This window comes from Rhineura floridana, chromosome 5 (assembly GCF_030035675.1).
Source record: "Rhineura floridana isolate rRhiFlo1 chromosome 5, rRhiFlo1.hap2, whole genome shotgun sequence".
NCBI classification, from domain to species: domain Eukaryota; kingdom Metazoa; phylum Chordata; class Lepidosauria; order Squamata; family Rhineuridae; genus Rhineura; species Rhineura floridana.
In genome coordinates this window covers 185729561-185747359 of record NC_084484.1, presented here as the reverse complement: position 1 = coordinate 185747359, position 17799 = coordinate 185729561, and positions in this window count along the sequence as shown.

Sequence of the window (17799 nt, the reverse complement as noted above, 5' to 3'; positions counted from 1 at the left end):
AGGTTCCTACCTGCTTGTGGTTACTGCCTGTCTCTAGGCACCACCAGGGACTCCACCAGTCCGGACCGCACTCTCTTATGATTTCTCTCCCCGCTCTAGCACAGATCTCAACAGATCCCCCTGCTAGGCAACCACCAGTAACGTCCCAATACTAGTATTCCCAGAGACTCTGAATACTGGTATTGTTATTCTCTTCACCGCTGCCACCATTTGTTACAGTTCCCCTTCAGCCTTGGTCATTACCTTACCCTCCCTTCTGGTCTGTGAAACCCCAGCCAAGGATCAGGCCTTTGGTAAACCAAATTAAGTATTTATTACAGATAACAAAGCTAACAAGATTAACAAGATTTCTTCTTAAGGCACATAAGCATATGGTTTTACTCAATACTAATCCGAACTCCACCTCCCTCCTGGTAAACAACTCTCTAAACCCCACCAAGCAATCCACTCTTTCTCTTCTCCCTCCAGATTCCACAATTCACCACCTCACATTCCCCCAGATTTACCTGTCATCCTTTCATTTATACTGTCAGCCATTTTAAACATTCAGCCAATCATCAAGCATTCTATTGCCCATTCACTCCCCCTCCTCTTTCACTACTTACCATGTATACTCTAAACAACCAGCACTTACCATATATACACTAATATACAGGAACATCACAATGGGCTGCGCTGCTTTCCCTGTGAAGGCTTGCAAAGTGCGAATGTTCTTCTGAGCAGTCAGTTATTATTCTAGGTCAGCAGAAGCACAGAATCAAATGAAGGCTTGATGTACGCTCAGGTAGTGCTCAAGAGAGCACATGGCTTCCGTTTGGCCACAGTCAGAGGCAATTTCAGTAGATGCCGTCTGGCAGCTGGACTTTGGGAAAGCAAAAGGGAAAAAACACTTGTCCAGTTCCCAGCCAAGAGGTGGACTCTATATTTGAGGCACAGGGACCACTTTCACAAGTGAGGTTACAAATGCCATTTTGGTCTGAGAGATATATATATAAAAGGTTGAGTTAATATAGCACAGGGAACATGAATTTTTAATGTGAACTATATTGTCTTTTAAAAATATATTCTTATTTATAAAGTGCCTAAGGAAGAGTTGGCAAGGTGGTGTTTGTAGATAAAAAATAAATGGCAGGCTTTTAGCTGCTGGCATACAATCTAAAAAGTCCCTTGAATAGGGCTATTAAAACCCAAGTGGTCTGGGGGGTGCATGTTTCCTTGTCCCCTCAAACAGACATGGCCTTAAAGGCAGATGTTTCAAGTCATAGTCGCTGATCACCATCTTTGACATAGAGGAACTTGTAGTATTACCCAGGCTTTGCTCCTGTGCGTGTGCAAATGCACGTCTACTATCGCATTCTAGAGGGTGAATGATAAAGGGTTTCAAATAGCCTACGCTTATGCAGAGTTAGGGGCACCTAAACTCAATAGTGTGCCTAATCACTGCATGCTGTCAGAGTATAATCATGTGAATAGCGAAACACACATGATATGGATGACTGTTGTGTCACCACACCCATGTGCAAATCCACAAGGGGATCCTTGGCTCAGCAATACTGCATGCAAGAAGGATCTTGGGATTGTTGTTGATCACAAGCTGAATATGAGCCAACAGTGCAATGTGGCTGCAAAAAAGGCAAATACTATTTCAGGCTGCATTAACAGAAGTATAGTTTCCAAACTGTGTGAAGTACTACTTCCTCTCTATTCCACACCGGTTAGGCCTCATTTTGAGTACTGTGTCCAGTTCTGGATGCTGCACTTTAAGAAGGATGCAGACAAACTGGAACGGGTTCAGCCATGAACTTGCTTTTGTTTGTAGTTTGCTGCCCTGGGCTCCTTTTGGGAGGAAGGGCGGGATAGAAATTTAATAAATCAATAAAAGATTCAAACCTCCCCCCCCCAAGCAGGTGATGAAACCTGATCTCATGTGGGCCTACAATGGATCAATAATGGAAATGGCTTTTGGGTGCTAGATATGGTTCTGCCCCACACAAAGTGTTCAGATGGTTTGGATATGGTGATGACCTCCCCATCCCACCTGAGGGTTGTCAGTTGCAATGCAATATTAAATTCCAAAGCAAAGCCCACCTGTAGGTTCTAATTGTGAGCAGTGTGTGAATATTATCTCTTATCTTACATTTGGTGGATCTATCGCACATGCTCAAAGAGAGATCTCTGCTTTATTAATGCATTAGATGATGGCTAGACCCTGAAACTGAAAGCAGGTGCAGCTAGGGAGAAGTCCTGATTCCTGGTGCCAAGATTAAGCCCTGCCTGCAAGACCAGAGCTTGGAAAAGTTACTTTTTTGAACTACAACTCCCATCAGTCCCAGCTAGCATGGCCACTGGATTGGGCTGATGGGAGTTGTAGTTCAAACAAAGTAACTTTTCCAAGCTCTGTGCAAGACTGCAATGATTTAATACTAATCTGGAACATAATATTGTTTTACAGAGTAACCAGGCTGGGTGGGTGGAGACAGAGCCTGCCCCAAGGAGATTGCAGTCTAAATTAAGACAGGGGGAGGGCAACAGAAAGCAGGAAGGAGACAGAGGCAACATCAGATGCTATTAACATGAATTTAAGGTCACATCCACACCATACATTTAAAGCACTACTGCACCACTTTATACCAGTTATGGGGAGAATCCTGGGAGATGTAGTTTGTAAAGGGTGCTGGGCTCACAGAACTACAATTGCAAGCATCCTTAACAAACTACGGTCACTAGGATTCTCCATGGCTGCTAAAGGGATATAAGAGTGCTTTAAATTTATGGCGCGAGTGGGATGCGGAATAAAGGGTTTGGCCAGGGGTAGGAAACCTTTTTCAGTTTGAGGGACACATTCCCTTGTGAGGAACCTTCTGGGGGCCACATACCAGTGGTAGGTTTAGTCAGAAACACATCCCTTTCTATCATCCATCCAGGCAAGGAAAGGCAATTATCGCTGTTCGAGGACACATTTCCAGCGAGGTCAAATGGCTAGAGGAGGGCTTGCAGCAGAGCCAGTGAAGGATGTGGCCTGCGCAGAGTCCCAAGGGCCAGATAGAGAAGGCTGGAGGGCCACATTTGGCCCCAAGCCTGAGATTCCCCACCCTAGTTAGGCCAAGCACCAGGTCTCCAGGGTTTCAGGCAATGGTGCACCATCTGCTACCTGATCCTTTTTGGAGCAAGTGCCAGGGACTGATCCGGGAACCTTCGGCCTGCACAGCAAGCGCTCTGAGCTACGGTCTTCGCTGCTTCAGAGAGAAGTTGCACAAGGCAGATGCAATGGAAGGAAGCTCCAGATGCAGGGCTAGTGAGGGGAGAATGGGGAGTTGTTTAAAAGAGCAGGAAGATTTGTGGACAACAGATGGGGGACAGTGCTTGGAAAGGGGTTCAATCCCTGGCATCTCTAGGTGGAGCTGGGAGAGACACCAGAGTATGAAGCCCTGGAGAGCTGCTGCCAATCAGTGCAAACAATACTGAACCGGTGGCCTGATTCAGTACAAGGCAAGTTACTATGTTCCTAATCTCCGCCACAGGCAGAGAAAGTAGGAGAATCAACAAGGCTGCTGAGAGCTTGAAACGTAAGGCAACTTGATTCCACTTTTTGCATAAGCGTTGCAAGGAGGGAGGAGGGGAGGAGGCGAATGATCTAAGGCTGATTCCAGGAATTTGATTTATTTCTCCCTCCCCCCTCCCCACCAGCCACGTCCACCTTCCAGCCTCGAAGCTTTTATGCTGTGGTGTCCTCTGCTGCTTTCTTGGTTCCCACGTGGCCACCTGATGGGGTTGCTGGGCCTTCGCCAGGACCGGAGGCACCGGCGGTGAGCCAGGAGGAGCCACCTGCAGTCTCTCTGGAACAGCCCAGACAGGAGAAGTGGCGATGAGGCTGCTGGTGCTGCTCCTGCACCTCTAAAGGGGGAGGGGGGAGCATGAAGGTCTCAGAATTCACCCCACCCCTTCTCAACTCTTCTTTCCCTCTTGTGTCCTGGCTTCTTATTTTCCTGCTTACTGGATTTAAAACAGAAGCCGCCTAGATGTCATCTCCAGAGGCTGAAACAATTGGGACTTATGTGATGATTAGTGACAGGGACCGGGTGATGGATTCCTGTTCATCAGGTGATGGAAGGAAGCAGTGGCAGCCGCTGACTCTATGTCAGTGGGGCAGTGGAATCCACCCCGGGTTTTAATCCAAACTTTCAAGGACAGCTTTTTCTGCAAAAAAAAAAAGGGGGGGGAAACAGTTTTTTCCATGGCTTCAAAATTTCTGGAAATTTTACATCTCTAGTTTCAGGCAGAAGATTTCCCCAGCTCTAGCTGGACCTGAAAGCCAGTGTGGTGTAGTGGTGAAGGTGTTGGACTATGACCTGGGAGACCCGGGTTCAAGTCCCCACACAGCCATGAAGCTCCCTGGGTGACCTTGGGCCAGTCACTGCCTATCAGCCTTGGAGGAAGGCAATGGTAAACTCCCTCTGAATACTGCTTACCATGAAAACCCTCTTCATAGGGTTGCCAACTCACCATAAGCTGGAATCGACTTGAAGGCAGTTCATTTCCATTTTTAGTTGGACCTGCTGAGGACTGCATCTGGGACCTTCTGCATGCAAAGCTAAACTGATGTGAGTGCGGCTGGGAAGCGACAAACCTCAGCCTGTGCCCTGAGCTGCATGTGGATATGGCTTCTCTCTCCCGCTCCACCCCCATCAGTGGTGAAAGTGTCTCTGTTGGAGCCACGCAAATATCACTGTGCATTGCCTCATGGAAGGGTGCACTAACATCTCACAGGCAGACGGCTGGGGTTAACGTGTCTGGGCTCCCCATGCAGACCGTGCACATTTCACGGGCTTTGAGCAGTAGCCTCAGGCAGAAGGTTCTTGGAGGCAAATGGTTGGTTAGCACCAGTTGACAGCTCCGTTTTATTTTGAAACAAGGAGATGGGAGGATGGGGCAAGGACTCCAAGGAGGAGGAGAAGGAAGAGGAGGAGGGGACTCACATAACTGGAGAGTCTTTCCTTGGAAAACAACCTTTTGTTTCTTGACCGCACTGGGCCCCCAGATTCTCCGCACACACCATCCAAGTTCTCGTGTCTACAGGAACTCATGTCTGTTATTTGTCAAGATCATTTCTAGAATGTGGCCATATGTAAGCTGGCTAGTTCCATAGAACCCTAGGAAGCTGCCTAAGGCCACGTCAGATCACTGGTCATAGAATCATAGAATAGTAGAGTTAGAAGGGGCCTATAAGGTCATCAAGTCCAACCCCCTGCTCAATGCAGGAATCCAAATCAGTGGTCCATCTAGCTCAGTATTGTCCACATGACTGTCAGTGGTTCTCCAAGGTCTGAGGCAGGAGTCTCTCCCAGCTCTACCTGGAGATGCTGGGGACTGGACCTGGGACTTTCTGCATGCATGCATGCAGTTGCTGGCTGGGGCTGATGGGAATTGTAGTTCAAAAAAGTAACTTTTCCAGGCTCTGTCTATGGCCCTTCCCATTGTAGCTAGTTGCAGTTTTACCATGCCCTCTTTAACATGTGGTGGGGAAAAGCACAGGCATGTTTGTCATGTGGGTGAACAGGCATTCTGAAGAAGCATTAGGAAGTTGAATTATACTGAGTCAGACCCTTGGCCCATCTAGTTCAACACTGTCCACACTGACAGACAGAGCGTCAGGCCAGGAATTTTTTCCAGTCCTCCTGGAGACGCCAGGAATTGTACCTGGGGCATTCTGAATGCAAAGCAGATGCTTTGCCACTGAGCTGTGGCCTTTGCTATGCTACAGACTGATTGGCTTAACAGTCTTTCCGTATCCCCAATGAATCCAGGGAGTGATTGTTTAGCGATGGATAAGGGGTCAGGGATTGTAAGAATTTTGCATCCTTGCACTACAAATCCTAGGATCTCGTAGGGAAAGCCACGATAACTAAACTGGTAGGACTTTCTAATAGGATAATAGGATGTTGAACTAGATGGGCTCTGCACTGATCCAAACAGGGCTCTTATGTTCAGTAAGAAGAGACTTATGTTGTTTCCATAGCAAGGAGTTGGTTACTTAACCATGAACTGAACTGAGCCTTGTTGATGCCCATAGGAATTCAGGAAAAGTTAGAAAATCTGCAGTTCAAAGGACAGGTTGTTGGTACCCTGATATCTGTAACCTGCCACATTAGAATAAGATATATAGTTGCCAAACTAGACTTCAGTTCAGTTAGCCAGTTTATATTTCTCCAATTCTATATTTGCCTAAGAATGTCATCATGCAGCAGTTTGTTTGGCTGCCTACAGGTGGTGCTGTGAACTACAACATGATGACAGGCTTCTGAGTGCTGCCAGGCCAGGGGAGGAGGGTGAGAGAGATGCAGGAGGGTGAGTATAAAGGGAGAGGGTGGATTTGGTGACTGTTAAAGGGACAGGGTGGGTGGCTTTGTCAAGGGGAAGAGATTGGTGAGGGTGGGTTGGTGGGGTGAGCAAAGCAAGAAGGGAAATAGCCCCTAGTACAGCATATAGGCATCTGATAGAGGGTATCTGTTTAATGTAAAGGACATCCATCATCCTAAAAGCATATATAAGAACATAAGAAGAGCCTGCTGGATCAGTCCAGTGGCCCATCTAGTCCAGCATCCTGTTCTCACAGTGGCCAACCAGGTGTCTGGGGGAAGCCCGCAAGCAGGACCCGAGTGCAAGAACACTCTCCCCTCCTGAGGCTTCCGGCAACTGGTTTTCAGAAGCATGCTGCCTCTGACTAGGGTGGGAGACCACAGCCATCATGGCTAGTAGCCATTGATAGCCCTGTCCTCCATGAATTTGTCTAATCTTCTTTTAAAGCCATCCAAGCTGGTGGCCATTACTGCATCTTGTGGGAGCAAATTCCATAGTTGAACTATGCGCTGAGTAAATCTTCCAACATTCAGCTTCTTTGAATGTCCACGAGTTCTAGTATTATGAGAGGAGAAAAACTTTTCTCTATCCACTTTCTCAATGCCATGCATAATTTTATACACTTCTATCATGTCTCCTCTGACCTGCCTTTTCTCTAAACTAAAAAGCCCCAAATGCTGCAACCTTTCCTCGTAAGGGAGTCGCTCCATCCCCTTGATCATTCTGGTTGCCCTCTTCTGAACTTTCTCCAACTCTATAATATCCTTTTTGAGATGAGGCGACCAGAACTGTACACAGTATTCCAAATGCGGCCGCACCATAGATTTATACAACGGCATTATGCTATCGGCTGTTTTATTTTCAATACCTTTCCTAATTATCCCTAGCATGGAATTTGCCTTTTCACAGCTGCCGCACACTGGGTCGACACTTTCATCGTGCTGTCCACTACAACCCCGAGGTCTCTCTCCTGGTCGGTCACCGCCAGTTCAGACCCCATGAGCGTATATGTGAAATTCAGATTCTTTGCTCCAATATGCATAATTTTACACTTGTTTATATTGAATTGCATTTGCCATTTTTCCACCCATTCACTCAGTTTGGATATATGCACTCAACTGCCCAGAAAGTTTGGCATTCCTTGTACTGGCTAGTACTGTGCCGTAACTGTCGTCCAATCTCTTGAAAGTTCTCTTCACCTGTGAAAGAAGCATTATGTTTTTCTGCCTCTTTCACCAGGTGTTTTAGAATTTCTTTATACTTTTAATGGGTGCAGGGTTGAGCTTGCTTGATCATTATAAGGTTGCCCTCCATGGTGTGTGTGGTTGCCCCCTTTATTTCTCATTAAACATTTCTCCTGCACCGGCTTCTGTAAAAGTAGAAACATCTCTCAGGGATAGGGTAGGCAGTCTCCTCCCTTCCCTGTCCTTACAGGGAAGCCCAGCTGAGGATCTCATGTGTTTTTCAGGGAGTGCAGGCACCCAGGAAGTCTGCAGAATGAAGACCATTGAAGAAATGATTTGTAGAATGAAAGGAACGACACTCACCACTGCAGGTGGAAGAATGCCTCATTTACCTTTCCGCCCATCACCTGTGGACTGTTTCTGTTCCGCTGCAGTTCATCTCCCACCAAAAACATAATTCATCTTGCTGCCTGGTGTGGCAAAACAAACCTCCCCCCTGGGATAAAGACCAAAGAAATGATGAAATTTTAAAAGGAGTAGGCCTAGAAGTAGGCATTGTGAGAGCAGGGGCACAGGATATAAATTCAGAAGAGCAAAATTGCCACAGGCCAAGCCACAAGTGCCAAAGACACTTGAAGAGAGACACTGCTTACAAGTGCCTGTACACTAATGCTAGGAGCCTGCGAACCAAGATGGGAGAACTGGAGTGCTTGGTCTTAGAGGAGAGCATTGATATAGTGAGCATAACGGAGACCTGGTGGAATGGAGAAAACCAGTGGGATACGGTTATCCCTGGATATAAACTATATCAGAAGGACAGGGAAGGACGTATTGGTGGCGGAGTCGCTCTATACGTGAAAGAAGGCATTGAATCCAGCAAGCTTGAAACCCCAAAAGAGGCGGACTCCTCCACAGAATCGTTGTGGGTGGTGACACCATGCCCCAGGAGGGACTTAATACTGGGAACGATCTATCATCCCCCTGATCAAAATGCTCAGGGAGACCTTGAGATGAGATATGAAATTGAGGAAGCATCCAAACTAGGAAATGTGGTAGTAATGGGTGACTTCAACTACCCAGACATAGACTGGCCGCATATGTGTTCCAGTCATGACAAAGAAGCAAAATTTCTAGATATTCTAAATCACTATTCCCTAGACCAGTTGGTCATGGAACCGACCAGAGGGACGGCAACCCTGGACTTAATCCTGAGTGGGGACCGGGACCTGGTGCGGGATGTAAGTGTTGTTGAACCGATTGGGAGCAGTGACCATAGTGCTATTAAATTAAACATACATGTAAATGGCCAATTGCCAAGAAAATCCAACACAGTCACATTTGACTTCAAAAGAGGAAACTTCACAAAAATGAGGGGATTGGTAAAAAGAAAGCTGAAAAACAAAGTCCAGAGGGTCACATCACTCGAAAATGCTTGGAAGTTGTTTAAAAACACTATATTAGAAGCTCAACTGGAGTGCATACCGCAGATCAAAAAAGGTACCGCCAGGGCCAAGAAGATGCCAGCATGGTTAACGAGCAAAGTCAAGGAAGCTTTTAGAGGTAAAAAGTCTTCCTTCAGAAAATGGAAGTCTTGTCCGAATGAAAAAAATAAAAAAGAACACAAACACTGGCAAAAGAAATGCAAGAAGACAATAAGGGATGCTAAAACAGAATTTGAGGAGCACATTGCTAAGAACATAAAAACCAACAACAAAAAATTCTATAAATACATTCAAAGCAGGAGACCATCTAGGGAGACGATTGGACCCTTGGATGATAAGGGAGTCAAAGGTGTACTAAAGAACAATAAGGAGATTGCAGAGAAGCTAAATGAATTCTTTGCATCTGTCTTCACAGTGGAAGATATAGGGCAGATCCCTGAACCTGAACTAACATTGGCAGGAAGGGATCCTGAGGAATTGAGACAAATAGTGGTAACAAGAGAGGAAGTTCTAGGCTTAATGGACAATATAAAAACTGACAAATCACCGGGCCCGGATGGCATCCACCCAAGAGTTCTCAAAGAACTCAAATGTGAAATTGCTGATCTGCTAACTAAAATATGTAACTTGTCCCTCGGGTCCTCCTCCATGGTTGAGGACTGGAAAGTGGCAAATGTAACGCCAATATTAAAAAGGGATCCAGAGGGGATCCCGGAAATTACAGGCCAGTTAGCTTAACTTCTGTCCCTGGAAAACTGGTAGAAAGTATGATTAAAGCTAGATTAACTAAGCACATAGAAGAACAAGCCTTGCTGAAGCAGAGCCAGCATGGCTTCTGCAAGGGAAAGTCCTGTCTCAGTAACCTATTAGAATTCTTTGAGAGTGTCAACAAGCATATAGATAGAGGTGATCCAGTGGACCTAGTGTACTTAGACTTTCAAAAAGCGTTTGACAAGGTACCTCACCAAAGGCTTCTGAGGAAGCTTAGCAGTCATGGAATAAAAGGAGAGGTCATCTTGTGGATAAGGAATTGGTTGAGAAGCAGAAAGCAGAGAGTAGGAATAAACGGACAGTTCTCCCAATGGAGGGCTGTAGAAAGTGGAGTCCCTCAAGGATCGGTATTGAGACCTGTGCTTTTCAACTTGTTCATTAATGACCTAGAATTAGGAGTGAGCAGTGAAGTGGCCAAGTTTGCTGACGACACTAAATTGTTCAGGGTTGTTAAAACAAAAAGGGATTGCAAAGAGCTCCAAAAAGACCTCTCCAAACTGAGTGAATGGGCGGAAAAATGGCAAATGCAATTCAATATAAACAAGTGTAAAATTATGCATATTGGAGCAAAAAATCTGAATTTCACATATACGCTCATGGGGTCTGAACTGGCGGTGACCGACGAGGAGAGAGACCTCGGGGTTGTAGCGGACAGCACGATGAAAATGTCGACCCAGTGTGCGGCAGCTGTGAAAAAGGCAAATTCCATGCTAGCGATAATTAGGAAAGGTATTGAAAATAAAACAGCCGATATCATAATGCCATTGTATAAATCTATGGTGCGGACGCATTTGGAATACTGTGTACAGTTCTGGTCGCCTCATCTCAAAAAGGATATTATAGAGATGGAGAAGGTTCAGAAGAGGGCAACCAGAATGATCAAGGGGATGGAGCAACTCCCTTACGAGGAAAGGTTGCAGCATTTGGGGCTTTTTAGTTTAGAGAAAAGGCGGGTCAGAGGAGACATGATAGAAGTGTATAAAATTATGCATGGCATTGAGAAAGTGGATAGAGAAAAGTTCTTCTCCCTCTCTCATAATACTAGAACTCGTGGACATTCAAAGAAGCTGAATGTTGGAAGATTCAGGACAGACAAAAGGAAGTACTTCTTTACTCAGTGCATAGTTAAACTATGAAATTTGCTCCCACAAGATGCAGTAATGGCCACCAGCTTGGATGGCTTTAAAAGAAGATTAGACAAATTCATGGAGGACAGGGCTATCAATGGCTACTAGCCGTGATGGCTGTGCTCTGCCACCCTAGTCAGAGGCAGCATGCTTCTGAAAACCAGTTGCTGGAAGCCTCAGGAGGGGAGAGTGTTCTTGCACTCGGGTCCTGCTTGCGGGCTTCCCCCAGGCACCTGGTTGGCCACTGTGAGAACAGGATGCTGGACTAGATGGGCCACTGGCCTGATCCAGCAGGCTCTTCTTATGTTCTTATGTTCTTAAAATTATATAATTTATGTAACTGCCATTATAATAGTCCACCTCATTCATTTCCATGCATAGGAAATGCAATGCAAATTGGGGGGAAAGCCATAATCAATTACATATCATTGGTGGACTGCAAGCAACAACAATAGTGAATACCAACTGTATTTGCTGGATCGATTTCTGTTCCGGAAATGGATAAACAAGCGAACGTGGGCACTGTCCTCTCTTGTGTCCATTGTGGTCAGAAGTCTCCATGAACTGTACTTATGAACACCACTTGGCCACTTGAAAGGAAGTTAACATAGGGAGACAGGATGCTGTCAGACCATTAGTCCATCTAGTTCAGTATTGTCTACACTGACTGACAGCTGCTTTCTTGGGTTTCAGACAAAGGTTCTCTTCTAGCCCTACCTGGAGGTGCCATTGGGGATGGAACCTACCAGGCCAAGTTCAAGGTTCTTTTTTTTTTTTTTTTTTTTTTTTCAATAATTTTTATTCAGATTTTCATAAAACATACAAGACAAAATCATAAAACATTCAAAGACAAAAAACAAAATCAAAAATAGTTAAACAAAAAGAAAAAAAGAAAAAAAAAACAAAAATAAAAAATAAAGAGTAAAATATTGACTTCCCATTTGTCAAAGATCAAATCAGTTATAAGTCTATAATATATAACAATCCTGTCTCTTAAGTCATATTATAAAATCACTTTCCTCCAGTAGTTATCTTACTTAATCATCAAATCTCATAAACATTACTTTATTCTTTCCACAAAAAGTCAAAGAGAGGTTTCAATTCTTTAAGAAATATATCTATCAATTTTTTTTTCCAGATAAGCATATCGATTAATCCATCTCATTACTAATTATGATAATCTTATTGTCATAACCATAGTCAAAATAAACATTTCAATTAATCCATCACATCAGAATCTGTTAGGTTCAATAATTTCAGTAGCCATTGTTCTATTATCTCTATTAGTTCCATTTTCCATCTTCCATCTTCAGTAGTCTTGTTAAGTCCAGTAATTTCAATATCCAATCTTCCATTATCAGTATTCCATAATAATCTTGCTGTCAAAGCCATAGTCATATAGTAAGAGTCTGATGGGGATTACCTCTATCCCAAATATTTTCTTGCCATCCATTCTGAATAGGTTGCTGAAATACTGCTGTAAAATCATATCTCTGTTCTTTTTTTCAAAATACACTGGGTCATCTCTTAAAAGTTTTTCCATTGTCACATGGCTGCAGTTAATTCCATAGATTTTCTCTATATTGGGCTCCATCACATCATTCCAGTCCAGAAGATTATCCATGCCATTGATAACTTTATCTCTAGAATCTTCATTCATTTCTTCAGAGATAACATTGAGTTCCAAACAATAGATTTTATTTCTAAAGTCCATAGACTCCAAATCTTGTTCCTGTTCCATGTTGGTTCCAATCTCCGGGATCTCCTCTCTCACAGGGACCCCTATTCCAGTCTCCAGGGTCACCTCTCTCACAGGGACCCCTGTTCCAATCTCCGGGATCTCCTCTCTCACAGGGACCCCTTCCAGGGTCACCTCTCTCACAGGGACCCTTATATCTTTAATCTCCTGCTTCATTTTACTCAATTCAATTTTCATTATCTCAATCTCATCCATTATTTTCTGAAACATAGTTATTTCCAGATTTTCAGCCACTTTCTTAATTGCCATTTTAAAAGAAAAATATAGGAAAACCACTTCTTATTTCAGCAACAATTGGGTTAATACTCCAAACTTGGTGACATCACAGTATAAACAGAGCAGACAGCCTTATCTCTCCAATAGTTAAGTAAACAAAATGCAGTTCCCAGGATCGAAACAATTAATGGCAATCGTCAAGAAACAGATTCGTCAAAATAAAATAGACCAAAAAGAGAGTAGTCTCAAAACAGTATAATATTTTTCAAAATAAAAATCTGGAATAGAAATCCCTCTTCTGTGTATATCTTTAGAATGCAAATCCAGGACAGCTTTTTGCAACAAAAACAGAGATAAGCTATTAATTAGTGCGTAGCAGAGAGAAGTTATGGCTCCCCAGTGAGATGTCAAAAACTGATCAATCTGGCAAATCTCTTTTAAACAGCAACAATTTAAGTCAAGTAAAAGAAAAATATAGAAAGAAGGGTGCTTGCCTGTTAGTGCGTTCTCTCTTAGAAGATAAGATGAACGTTCGCTTTATCAGATAGAGCTTGCTGTTAAAAATCCGTCCCACCTTCGTCGGCTGGACCTCGTCCCATAAATTAATGAGATCTGGTCGTCCCAACAAAAATAGGCTTTGAGGTTAATCTCTTCGTTTCTCCCTACCCGGGAGAAGTTTAATCAGTCAAAAAAAAAAGAAAAAACTGACTGATATATCTGAATAAGCTTCTTTTGAGGCAGGAGCCCGTCTCAAAAGCAGGCACAGGCTAAGTCACCCTTCCCGGAAGTCGCCAAGTTCAAGGTTCTAGTCTTGGTGTACAAAGCCCTATGCAGCTCAGGACCAGGATACCTGAAAGGCCGTCTTACCCCTTATCTACCCAGTCGATCACTGCGCTCTGCAGGTGAGGGCCTCCTGCAGATACCATCTTATCAGGAGGTCCGTTCTGCACAACATAGGAAACGGACCTTTAGTGTAGTGGCGCCGACGCTATTCCCTCCCCTTAAGTATTAGACAGGCACCTTCTCTGTTATCTTTTCGGCGCCTATTAAAGACCTTCCTATTTCAACAAGCCTTTTAAGTAGAGACCTTAACACAGTCTGCATCTGTGTTGGAATGCTTTTTAATATGTTTTTAAAACTTTTTTTAAAAACAATATGTTTTTAACCTTTTTTAAAGATCTTGAAAGCTTTTAAAAATGTTTTTAAAGATGTTTTGTTTTTTTAATGTACTTTAAAGTCTGTTTTTATTATGTTTTAATGTGTTCTTAGTGCTTTTGTTTGCTGCTCTGGACTCCTGCTGGGAGGAAGGGCGGGATATAAATCAAATTTTAAAAAAAGATAAATAAAACCTGGGAACATCATGCAAAGCAGATCCTCTATTATTTACTATTACTAATACTACAACTTATTATAATTATTGTTATTGTTATTAGATCACTTCCCATGAAGCGTCTCGACACAATTTCACAATACAATGAAAACATGCAGAAACCATTGTCATTTTAAAAAGAGTTTCACATCCAATGCAGATCTCTACTGGGGTAACAAATCTCTACTTAGAAGGCTATCACTGAACTCTGGCTCTTCCCCAAATTATGAATCACCGGGAGAACATATTGAGCTGCCTTATACTGAATCAGTCTTGGCCATAGAGTCATAGAGTCGGAAGGGACCTATAAGGCCTTTGAGTCCAGCCCCCTGCTCAATGGTTCATGGAGCTCAGTATTGCCCACAGCAACTGGCAGCAGCTGTCTAGGGTTTGAGGCAGGGGTTGTTCCCCGCCTTACCTGGAGATTCTGGGAATGGAACCTGAGACTTTCTGCACGCAAAGTGTGCCTGAACTATGTCCCTTCCCCAAATTATGAAGCCTATGGAGAACATAGGAAGCTGCTGTCCACTGAGTCAGATCTTTGGCCCACCTAGCTTAGTGCTATCTACACCGAATGGCAACAGCTCTCCAGGATTTCAGACAGGGTAGTAAAAACCGGACACCCCACCTGTGAGAATTTTGCCAAAAATTTCTCTCCTCTTTGATAATTTTCAAAAGCAATTTCTTTTCTAATTAATTGATGGAGAATGGTTGGGGTGGGCTCAGCAGATAATATTTCTGACATAGCCCAAGTAACGGTACCTGTCCTATTCACTCTGACTGGAGTTGCAGGAAGCCAGATTTCGACTGGACATCAGAAAAAACTTCCTAACCGTTAGAGCCATCCGACAATGGACAGCCATCTGTCGGGAATGCTTTGATTTGGATTCCTGCATTGTGCAGGGGGTTGGTCTTGATGGCATAGGCCCCTCCCAACGCTACTATTGTATGATTCTATGGATTTAGTGTGAAAGGTGGAGCCCAAACTATAGTTTTTTAGGCATCTGCCAGGCATAATTTCAGAACGCAAAAGAGGTGAGAACGCATAGCTATAGGCCATGCAGTTGGCTAAACTACCAAAATCCCTTTTTTCTCGCTGGCTTCCATACATCCCACACGTGGAGAACCTCACACTTTGCATCCTGAAGCCCTCAGTGACTCTATTGGGAAGCCATGGGAGCTTGAATCTACCCATCCCACACTGTGGACAATGTGAGGCCACAGGGGACGGGTGGATTTCCAGACCACTGTCTATGACCACCAATGAACAGTGTGGACCACAGGGAGTCCATGGCACCCAAGATGCTGAGAAGGAGTGACATATGAAGTTGCCTTACAGATGGAATTTTGGTCCATTTTGCCCCCAAATTATTAACTCTCTGACTAGGGTCTAAAGTTGGTGCGCACACACACACAGAGCTTGAGATTTCAATTGGACATCCTTTAACTAGAGATGGTGGGGGTTGAACCTGCAACCTTCTGGTTGCAAAGCAGAAGCCCCTGCCACTGTGCTGTGGCCCCTCTCCAAACTTTACAGTGCACTTCTGATGGCAACTGACACACTAGTGTAATAAATAAATGAAAACACAGAAGTGTATACAGATGAACTTCTATGCTACTAAGGCTGTGTACACGCCATATATTTAAAGCACGTGACTCCCTCCAAAGAATCCTGGGAAGTTTGTTAAGGGTGCTGGGAACTGTCACTCTGTGAGGGATAAACTACACTTCCCAGGATTCTCTGGAGGAAGCCATATGTTTTAAATGTATGGTGTGCACACAGCCTAACTTTATAACAGTTTGCTGTGCATTTGACTGTCGTGGTTTCCCCAAAGATTCCTGGAAACTGTAGTTTGTTGAGCTGCTCAGAATATTCTGTTAGTGATTTGTTGCTCCTCTAAAAAAAAATAAATTCCTGGGAAGAGGGACTGAGTGTTCAAACCACTTTGTCTAGGAGATACACCTACAATCACACACCCACACACCATGGTATATGTGGCATATCAAGCACCTACACACACTGGTGTTCATGGTGGTGTGAAACACAAGCCTTGTAAGCCGCCTTGAGGGCCTTTGGCTGAAAGGCAGGGTATAGATAAAATTTAATAATAATAAAAGCCTAGCTGCAGCAACACGACCGGTGTGTGCTGTGTGATGCAGCCCTCAGTCCCTGTTAAGGCCACCGGCTGTCAACTGAGCAGCCACTCAGTTTCTAGGACATGAGTCACCAGCATCATTATCAATGCACAAGAGCACAAATGAGTTTTGTTAATCAAGTCTTTATTAGGTATTTTCCCTTGCCCCCCCCCCCCCCGTTTTCTCCTTTTGTTCTTTCCATGGAGTTAAACTCCTCTGGCAGTGCATTACAATACGTTAATTACAATGATATCTTTGGAGCACAGCCTCGTTACTTCCCATTGTACTCCGTGATCAGAGCAGCAAATTCTCGGCTTCTTCCCTGTAGATACAACAACCCTGCGTCTTCCCTCTCTTCAGTTCCCTCTCTCCCTTTCTCCCAAAGCAACGGCTGATCAGATGATAAGGTCCATCCTACTTGGCCTCTGCTTGTAAAATTGCTAGTAACAATTCTAAATACTGCTAATTATATCGAAGCTTGCAGGCTGCTTCAGAACAGGTTTCACCCTGCTCAGATTGTGTAGAAATGCAATTCTTCCAAAGCATCAGGATTGCATTTCCCTGGTTTTATGGATGTGCCCAATTTGAATCTTTGTTATTAAGTTGTTGCTGATCATGTTTACTTTCTTCCTGCATAACACAAATGCCTTGCTGTGTCCACCAAAAAAGAAAAGCCCTTCAGACACCCCACCCTCAGAGCTCAGAAAAACTGACTTTTTTTTAATTACAATACAATAACTGTGCAATTTCCCTAGGTGCGGTTGACCCATTGCACAGCTGTGGGTCTGGGGCTGGCTATGGTCTATATATATTATGCTCTATGGTCTGTCCCTCCCTTTTACGAATCAGTGCTATCACTTTAACCCTTCCCTTTCCAAATAACCCTTCCCTTTCCACCTTTATATTTCTCTCCCCCCACGATTGTAGTGGGGGGCAAGTATGACTGAGAATGTGGCAAGGGAGCGGGAGTATTTAACCATTTCTACACACACACACACACACACACACACACTATGATACAAATGACAACCATCTCCTTCCTTGTTGCAATTTTTGGGGCTGGAGAAGGGGGAACTGACCACTTGTCAGACCAAGATCCCAAGATCCTGTCTCCATCTTGGCCCACAGCTTTCTGTATGAAGTCAGCATTTTCATCTCAGTTTGCTTTTTCCTCATTGCACCTTCATTGGGGAGGATATCTGTCCTTCACTCTGAGAACTGGGCTTGTGTGTGTCTGTGTCTGCATGTTATGTACCAGGTATGTGTAAGTATGGAATGACAGTGTGGATGGAAGGTCCATCCAACCCTGCATGCTATTTACCGGGAGCCTTCACTGAGGCATCAGAAGAAGCCTCCACATCAGAAGCAGCAGTGTCTCACCCAAAGGGGATATTTCAATCAAAGCCCTGATATTATAGCCTGGAGCAAGGAGATGTGG